Here is a 9,829-nt window from a genome sequence, read left to right on the forward strand (position 1 = left end):
CACACTTTAGGCCCCTTAGTGCCAATTGGGCATCGTTTTTTTAAATGTTATGTTATGTTAATTAGAGGTGAGGTCAAGACGCATACACTGATCAGGGATAGCGGCCATAAGGACCGTGAGAAGTTAGACCAGATATCAGTCCACAATAAAGCTGACAGTCTACTGTTGCTGCACGTCCCTCTTGACCAGGGCTTGACACACCACTGCCAGAAATGTAAATGTTTCACAGTGACACCTTTTATGTTCAGTCTTAAATTGGTGGTGCTTATTTGGCAGTACTTAGGATGATAGTTCTTTACCCATAATCACTGTGTTTGAGGGTTTTAACAAGATATTACAGATCGTTTTTATGTGTGTGGGGTTCTTTTAATTTTTCTAAAATATATATATATATTTTATATATATCCTAACTACAGGGTCACGGGGGTCTGCTGAAGCCAATCCCAGCCAACACAGGGCACAAGGCAGGAAACAAACCCCGGGCAGGGCGCCAGCCCACAGCAGAAAAGATATGTAAGTGTTCCTAATTATTTTTTAATGTATGAATAATGGTGTGGTCTGATAAAGAATTAAACTTAGAAAGCTTAAAATGTACATACTTTTAATTTACAAAAAGTATTCAGTTTGGACCACGAGTATCATGAAGTGTGTCAAATGTCCCCCCAGGGTAACTTCAGATGGGGGCATTGTATTAGCTTTAACGAATTTTAGCATTCAGGGTTTACAAACAATGTTATGATCAACGTGGACTGCCTGATTTATTTTATCGCTTGCACGTATGAACTTACTCAAAGCCAACTGTAAAAAGAATCCGACATTATTATGTCATTGCCACATGAATTAGTGCACATCAAAGCAATCCATCCATCCATTATCCAACCTGCTATATCCTAACTACACGGTCACGGGGGTCTGCCCAGCCAACACAGGGCGCAAGGCAGGTAACAAACCCCGGGCATGGCGCCAACCCAGCACAGGGCAGACACACACCCCAGGGACAATTTAGGATCGCCAGTCCACCTAACCTGCAGGTCTTAGGACTTTGGGAGGAAACCCACGCAGAGAACATGCAAACTCCACACAGGGAGGATCCGGGAAGTGAATCCAGGTCTCCTTACTGCGAGGCAGCAGCGCTACCCACTGTGCCACCGTGCCACCCCAAAGCAATTCAGAATGTTTTAATTTACACAAACTCTTTAAAGCTGCTTTTATAAGAACATACTTTTCAAATCACGTTTATTTTGTGCTCGAAGGATATCTGTGGAAATTAAAGAGAAGGTTATTTAGGACTGAAGAGTTGTGAGACTCTGGAGCAAACTACCGAGCTGAAGCAGAAACCTTCACAATCTTTTAGACGTGTCTCGATCTTATGTAAGAGTGCTTTATTTATTTTTTTCATACCACTATCTAATATTAGTCTATCTTATCTAATATTTTGTATTTCTTGGACATTTTCTAAAGTGCTTTGAGCTTCATCCCGTGTATGAAAATGTGTGATATAAGAATTAATGTTGTTGTGTGAGATGCTGGCACAGCGTATCTATTAGCTACACAAACTGTCTCTATGGACTGAATATTCTCCTCTCATTTGTCAAATCGCTGATGTTCTTATTGTCTTAGAGAAAGAAAGGATGGACAGATGGGTGATTGTTGGAAAGCAGAGTAAAATGTTTCCAAAGGTTTAAGAAGTGACTGCCCGAGATATTGGGCCAGCTTACCGAACAAGCTGTGCAGACTGAATGGCCTCTCCTCGTTTGAGAAACTTGTTGTGTTCTTATCAGAAACTCCCTTTGTCTGATTTGTGAGATTACGTTAGTGTAAGGAGGACGCTTTAGCTGGTTAAAGAGTAACGATTAATGGATAAGTCAGATGAATTCAAATTTCACATGCCACACACTGATGATGCTTTAGCTTTCCAGATCTTAGCCTCCTTTTTTAGATTGGTTTCGTTTTCTTTGGGATTTCCAGGGTGCCTAAAATACAAAACAGGTTTGCATACTGAGTTTTTTTGTCTTTTTTTAATAATACACGGCAATCTGTTTGCAGAGCATTATTTTAAAACTTGTCATGTTTCGATCCATGATTAAAGAGACAGACACGGTATATTACCATAATGCAACTTTTAAATACTGCTTGCAATGCATTAATTAAAAAATGAAAAGAGCAAACCATGGATCACTTCTTTAAAACTTTCTCTAAAACAGCACTATCCATCTGTCACAGAATATATCATTTTGGACAAGCCACGCCAATATGACCTTGAGGATAAGTATGAGGGTAACTCAAAGAGTGAAGGCAATTGGGAAATTGCAGTGACTGCGATTGATAGAAGCTGACGCAATGCAACACATCTTCAGTGCTCTGTCATTAGGCTGGTTGAAGTCAAAATCAAATGAACATGGATGCTTCACTGCGGTGGGCTGGCACCCTGCCCAGGGTTTGCTTCCTGCCTTGCGCCCTGTGCTGGCTGGGATTGGCTCCAGCAGACCCCCGTGACCCTGTAGTTAGGATATAGCGGGTTGGGTGATGGATGGATGGTTGAAATACAACAACAGCCCATTGCATCTACAAAGACACTAATGGAACAAAGATAACCAACGTGGATATCAAGGGATGAGCACAGGGAGCACCACTAATACAAATAAGGCGAGCGCTAGAAGCAGGAGGGGCGGCACGGTGGCGCAGTGGTAGCACTGCTGCCTCGCAGTTAGGAGACCTGAGTTCGCTTCCCAGGTCCTCCCTGCGTGGAGTTTGCATGTTCTCCCCGTGTCTGCGTGGGTTTCCTCCGGGCACTCCGGTTTCCTCCCACAATCCAAAGACATGCAGGTTGGGTGGATTGGCGATTCTAAATTGGTGCTTGGTGTGTGTTTGTGTGTGTCCTGCAGTGGGTTGGCACCCTGCCCAGGATTGGTTCCTGTCTTATGCCCTGTGTTGGCTGGGATTGGCTCCAGCAGACCCCCTTGACCCTATTCGGATTCAGCGGGTTAGAAAATGGATGGATGGATAGGCTAAAAGCAGGTCGTGGTCCCGCCTGCCGGGTGGTCTGGCTTATTCTGAACCTTTCTAGAAGATGACTGCTCATTCCCCTGCTGGCTGAGTGTTTGTCCAAGCTGTGAACTTTAAATCCCACGCCGGTTAATTCTGCGCCGATCTACAGTAGAATCGCTTCCAGTGCCACTTTTGCCAAAAGTACAAGCCTACAATTACCATATGTGGTCCCCTGCACCTGAGTACCTTGAGTTGATGATAAAGGGGTGAGTAACCCTGGCAGCTTTTCAAGTGGCATCTAAGAACAACACAGTGCCATATGTTACTTTTCTGGGACCGCGTGACCCTCCAGCAACCATTGTTTTTGTCTGCCCCTCTCTCCCCCTCTCTTAGTTGTCCTGATGCCCCTGTCTAATGCTCTTCAGGGTCACACCTCACTTTAGTGCTCCCTGTATTGTCTTCATCCCCTCTGCATTGCCAACTGGGATGGCCTGTTGATTTTCTAAGCTCTCTTTTTTCCTGCAATGGACTACTGATTTATTTCGAGTAAAAGACAGCAGGAACAACACAGGATTGGAAGCCAAATAATTGGCATACACTCACATCTGCACTAGGCTACTTCAGAGCTGCCAGTTCATATTCTTACATATTCTTGGATAATGAAAGGAAGCCCCAGCATGCCTCCGGATGTAATTGTATAAATCACAATAAAACTCACCAATATTTGATGAGTGTTTTCCTCAGGCAAACTGCACATTTGGGGCTGTTTAGTAGCCTGGGACTGCAGGATGCTGAGTTACCTTTCCAACTCAGAACGTGTTGCAATCCATCGGCCTCCAGCTTTAGATGTCTTCCTTTGTGGCGGCGTTAGGTAAGCCTTCTTTGTTATTATTCCTGTTTCAGTGCCGTCAGGGGGCACCGTTTACTGAGCCAGATGTAGACGCCCGTTCTGCAGCTGCATTTTGTTTTCTAATGCTTATCTTGCTCTGTATGTGTAATAAAAAGGAACAGGAAAAAATAATTTAAATGAAGCCCTAAAACTCTGCCAAGGGAATCAGATGTGAGAAATCCTGTGGGAAAGTAAATACGAAACAATTCTGAAAGGGGCAGGCAGTTTGTTTCCAGCTCTCACTTTGGGCAGGGGGCTCCAATGTGATCTTACAATTCCCTGGTTATGGCAGGCTTGTGTGGGTTTGCTAATTTCAATCTCAATAACATTCTTAATCACTAAATCTTTTATCAATTACAGTGGCTGTATGTGATATTGCCACTGGGTCAGTCACTTGCTTGCAAACATGGTACAAAAGCCGTCAACATATTTTTACATCCTAAACGAAAAGATTGCATCTTTAAAAGTGTGATTTTGGTTTCACTTAGGAATGATGTGATGGGTTTTCAGCTGGGGCAAGGAGAACACAGTGGCACGAGAACGGGAAAGGGCTCAGCAAAACCCATAGAGACAATTAGGGAAATATGCCATAGGGCAGGAGGCACAGTGGCGCAGTGGGTAGCTCTGCTGCCTCGCAGTTAGGAGACCCAGTTTGCATGTTCTCCCCTTGTCTGCGTGGGTTTCCTCCCACAGCCCAAAGACATGCACGTTAGGTGCCCTAGTGCCTAGTGTGTGTGCCTTGCAGTGGACTGGCACCCTGCCCACGGTTTGTTTCCTGCCTTGCGCCCTGTGTTGGCTGGGATTGGCTCCAGCAGACCCCTGTGACGCTGTAGTTATGATATAGTGGGTTGGATGGATGGATGGATGTTCTTTTTGTCTTCATTGTGTAGGTCAGGCCACCATACTGACTCCCCACAAGTTGGACTTTCTGCTCATCGGCAGTCCACTGAAACCCCAGACAGGTGACCGCCATTGAACTAATGATGTGACTTCTAAAGCCAATTGGCTGCAACAGTGATGATTTTGGTGGGTCATATTAAACAGGATGAATGCTTATGGGATCAGTTACTTTGAGTTTTTATTTGTAATTCATTTAGTGCATTTGCAGAGATCTGTTTTCACTTTGACAATAAAGAGTCTTTATCCGTTGATCAGTGTCAAAAAAAGTCAAATGAAATCCACTGTGATTCAATGTTGTCTAACGATAATGTGTGAGAACTTCCATAGGGGTGAACACTTTCATAGACACATAGATGTCTTCTTCTTCTTCCGTAGCTATTCCTATTTTTTTTATAGGCACTGTAAGTAAATACAAACAAGGCGCCGACACGGGTGGGAGCTTAACCAGTAGCTCCATCTGCATTACCGCATTTTTGTTTCTCTTTCTTTATTTTCTTTACTTATAGTGTAAGCTCCTTCTCACTTGTTTGTCTACTATGTGTGCAGTGCTTTTGTTTAAGTATACATCTTGAATCTCCCTGAGGATCAATAAAGTGTCTGTCCTTCTGTCTATCTATCTAGCTATTGTGCCTTTCACATATCTATCTATCTATCTATATACAGTGCATCCAGAAAGTATTCACAGCACATCACTTTTTCCATATTTTGTTATGTTACAGCCTTATTCCAAAATGAATTAAATTCATTTTTTCCCTCAGAATTCTACACACAACACCCCATAATGGCAACGTAAAAAAAGTTTACTTGAGGTTTTTGCAAATTTATTAAAAATAAAAAAACTGAGAAAGCACATGTACATAAGTATTCACAGCCTTTGCCATGAAGCTCCAAACTGAGCTCAGGTGCATCCTGTTTCCCCTGATCATCCTTGAGATGTTTCTGCAGCTTCATTGGAGTCCACCTGTGGTATATTCAGTTGATTGGACATAATTTGGAAAGGCACACACCTGTCTATAGAAGGTCCCACAGTTGACAGTTCATGTCAGAGCACCAAACCAAGCATGAAGTCAAAGGAATTGTCTGTAGACCTCTGAGACAGGATTGTCTCAAGGCACAAATCTGGGGAAGGTTACAGAAAAATGTCTGCTGCTTTGAAGGTCCCAATAAGCACAGTGGCCTCCATCATCCGTAAGTGGAAGAAGTTCAAAACCACCAGGACTCTTCCTAGAGCTGGCCGGTCATCTAAACTGAGTGAGGTCACTCTGTCAGAGCTCCAGAGGTCCTCTGTGGAGAGAGGAGAACCTTCTAGAAGGACAACCATCTCTGCAGCAATCCACCAATCAGGCCTGTATGGTAGAGTGGCCAGACACTCCTTAGTAAAAGGCACATGGCAGCTCGCCTGGTGTTTGCCAAAAGGCACCTGAAGGACTCTCAGATCATGAGAAACAATTCTCTGGTCTGATGAGATAAAGATTGAACTCTTTGGTGTGAATGCCAGGCGTCATGCTTGGAGGAAACCAGGCACCACTCATCACCAGGCCAATACCATCCCGACAGTGAAGCATGGTGGTGGCAGCATCATGCTGTGGGGGCAGGAACTGGGAGACTAGTCAGGATAAAGGGAAAGATGACTGCAGCAATGTACAGAGACATCCTGGATGAAAACCTGCTCCAGAGCGCTCTTGACCTCAGACTGGGGCGACGGTTCATCTTTCAGCAGGACAACGACCCTAAGCACACAGCCAAGATATCAACGTAGTGGCTTCAGGACAACTCTGTGAATGTCCTTGAGCGGCATAGCCAGAGCCCAGACTTGAATCCGATCGAACATCTCTGGAGAGATCTTAAAATGGCTGTGCGCCGACACTTCCCATCCAACCTGATGGAGCTTGAGAGGTGCTGCAAAGAGGAATGGGCGAAACTGGCCAAGGATAGGTGTGCCAAGCTTGTGGCATCATATTCAAAAAGACTTGAGGCTGTAATTGCTGCCAAAGGTGCATCGACAAAGTATTGAGCAAAGGCTGTGAATACTTATGTACATGTGATTTCTCAGTTTTTTTATTTTTAATAAATTTACAAAGACCTCAAGTAAACTTTTTTCACATTGTCATTATGGGGTGTTGTGTGTAGAATTCTGAGGAAAAAAATGAATTTAATCCATTTTGGAATAAGGCTGGGATTGGCTCCAGTAGACCCCCGTGACCCTGTATTCGGATTCAGCGGGTTAGAAAATGGATGGATGGATGGATGGAATAAGGCTGTAATGTAACAAAATGTGGAAAAAGTGATGCGCTGTGAATACTTACCGGATGCACTGTATCTACAGTATCTATCCATCTATAAAAGCCCACCTCCCTACTGCCTTGTTACACTAGCACCCAGTCACTTACCTTACCAACCTCTAAACTGCTGAGCTCTGGCAAGGAGTTTTTGACTTTCGACTTTTATGTCTAATTCTAGGAGTCAGTCCCATATGTGGATGTCCTAAGGAGTCAGACGACACAATTCTGTATTAACCTCTGGCTTTACCCTGATTAATTGCTTTCATTGAAGGGTTAGGCATCCATAATGCTTCATTTCCTCCTACAGTCAGATTCCAGGTGTTAAATAGTCAAGCAAAGATTGCGGCCATCTGTAAATGACTCTGACCTGCCAGCGCCCTTCCTTTGTGTGCTACAGATATATACCACTGCCATCTAGTGGAGGCATCTGGAGGACATCAACTCCACCTTAAGCCATTCTTCTGTCTGGGTGTTTCCATGTGTCCTTTGAATATTCTGCTGCCCTACTGAGGTCTGACCCCTTGATAAGTACTCCATAATGGGCCAAAGATTTCTTCAGCTTTGGATTTGTGCCCCTACAGCTGTGATGTGGTGACAACTGCAGCTTTTCTGTGAGTTGTGTCTCCTTTCCTTTGTCTGACCACAAGAGTCTATGCTACTCATTCTGTGAGCTTTGGGAGTTTTAGTGAAGTAAATCAAGAACTTGCATTTCATTCCATGAAGCCCACAGAAAGAGGCGCATTAGCTTGGCTCTATTCTACAAACAGACATTGCTGTGGCACTTAATTCTAAATGTGTGTCTCTCATGAACAACAAATGCAGTCAGGCCCATAAGTATTTGGACAGTGACACAATTTTCCTACTTTTGTCTCTGTACACCACCACAATGAATTTGAAACAAGCCAATCATTATGTGTTTTAGGCTTTCAGCGTTAATTTAACGGCTTTACCAAAAATATTGTATGAGCTGTTTAGAAAAAACAGAACTTTTGATATATGGTCCCTCAGTTTTCAGGGGGTCAGAAGTATTTGGACAAACTAACATAATCATAAATATAAAGATCATTTTCAATGCTTGGTTGTAAATCCTTTATAGTCAATGACTGCCTGAAGTCTGGGACCCCTGGCCATCTCCAAGTGCTGGGTTTCCACCCTAGTGATGCTATGCCAGGACTTTACTGCAGCTGTCATCAGTTGTTGCTTATTCGTTGGGCTTTCTGCCATCAGTTTTATCTTCAGTACGTGAACAGCTTGTCCAATTTGGCTCAGGTCAGCCGATTGCCGTGATCATTGAAGAATATTCCACTACTTTGCCTTACTAACTGGCCTAACAGTTTTGCAGCATTTGGCTGAATCTCAACAGATAGCCGTGTACACTTCAGAATCCATTCTGCTAATTCTTCCAGATGTTGTTTCAATACATACGAGTGAGTGACTTCCATTGGCAGCCATGCATTATCATGCCATAAAACTGCCTCCACCATGTTTCACAGATGATGTGGTATTCATTGAATCAGGAGCCATTTCTTCTCTTTTCCATACTCTTCTCTTCTAAACATTCTGGTACATACTGACCTTAGATTCTTTTGTCCAAAGAAAATTGTTTCAGAACTGGACAGGCTTTTAAAAATGTTTTCTGGCAAAGTCTAATGTGCACTTCCTATGCTTGAGATTTACTGTTTTGTTTTTTTTTGTTTGTTTGTTTTTTTATTGATTTTATTAAAATCACACATAATTCCATACAAATAAATCAATTTTTACAAACATAAGATCGAGCAAGAGAGCTAAGCCAGCAGAGTAAAACTTAAGTAAGTAAATATATGAGTTAATAAGTGAATAAAGATAAATGAAGAAGAAAAGGAAAAAAAAGGAGAGAATCTGCTTCCTCAGAGCTTTAAAAGCTTATTGTAAAATGTTATTGATCAGATCCTGCCAGGTTTTGAAAAAGTTCTGCACAGATCCTCTAAGTGAGAACTTGACTTTTCTAATTTCAAATAATATAAAACATCAGTTACCCACTGACTTAGAATAGGAGAGTTAGGATTCTTCCAGTTGAGCAAAATAAGCCTACGTGCCAATAGTGTAGTAAAGGCAACTACAGTTTGTTTGTCCTTCTCCACTTTAAACTGAACTTCAGCCGAATGGACATCCTGCTCAGGGTCCTATGAAAGTTTACTGAATATTTGAAAAAGGAGGAATCAAAGGAGGGTGGCACGGTGGCGCAGTGGGTAGTGCTGCTGCCTCGCAGTTAGGAGACCCGGGTTCACTTCCTGGGTGGAGTTTGCATGTTGTCTGCGTGGGTTTCCTCCCACAGTCTTAACAACAACATTTTTTTTTTTTTTTTTCGTTTTAAAAATATTTAGTGAAAGTTAAAAGCAAATAATCCACACATGAATAAAAAGAAATATAGTTACATACATAGAATAAAGGCAAAAAAAAAAGGAAAAATGTATCTTCTATAAACTTATTAAGAAAAGCTTTGGTTATTTCTGTACTTAAAGGTTCTTAATGTCTTCTTCTGTATGCCTTAAACATACGGTTCAACACTTCAATCTTTTATTTTACGAGTTACTTCACACTCAAAAGGCCCGTAGGCCGTTGGCACATAGACATGCGCCCGGGCACGGTCACATGCGCCACAAACAAGGACACAGTTAAAAAACCGTATGCCTCTGTACCTTACACAAGGCGAGGCTAGACACTAACTACTAATTAGCCTGTCAGTCTAACTGTTAACAACAACAACATTTATTTATATAGCTCATTTTCA

The sequence above is a fragment of the Polypterus senegalus genome, chromosome 6 (assembly GCF_016835505.1).
Source record: "Polypterus senegalus isolate Bchr_013 chromosome 6, ASM1683550v1, whole genome shotgun sequence".
NCBI classification, from domain to species: domain Eukaryota; kingdom Metazoa; phylum Chordata; class Cladistia; order Polypteriformes; family Polypteridae; genus Polypterus; species Polypterus senegalus.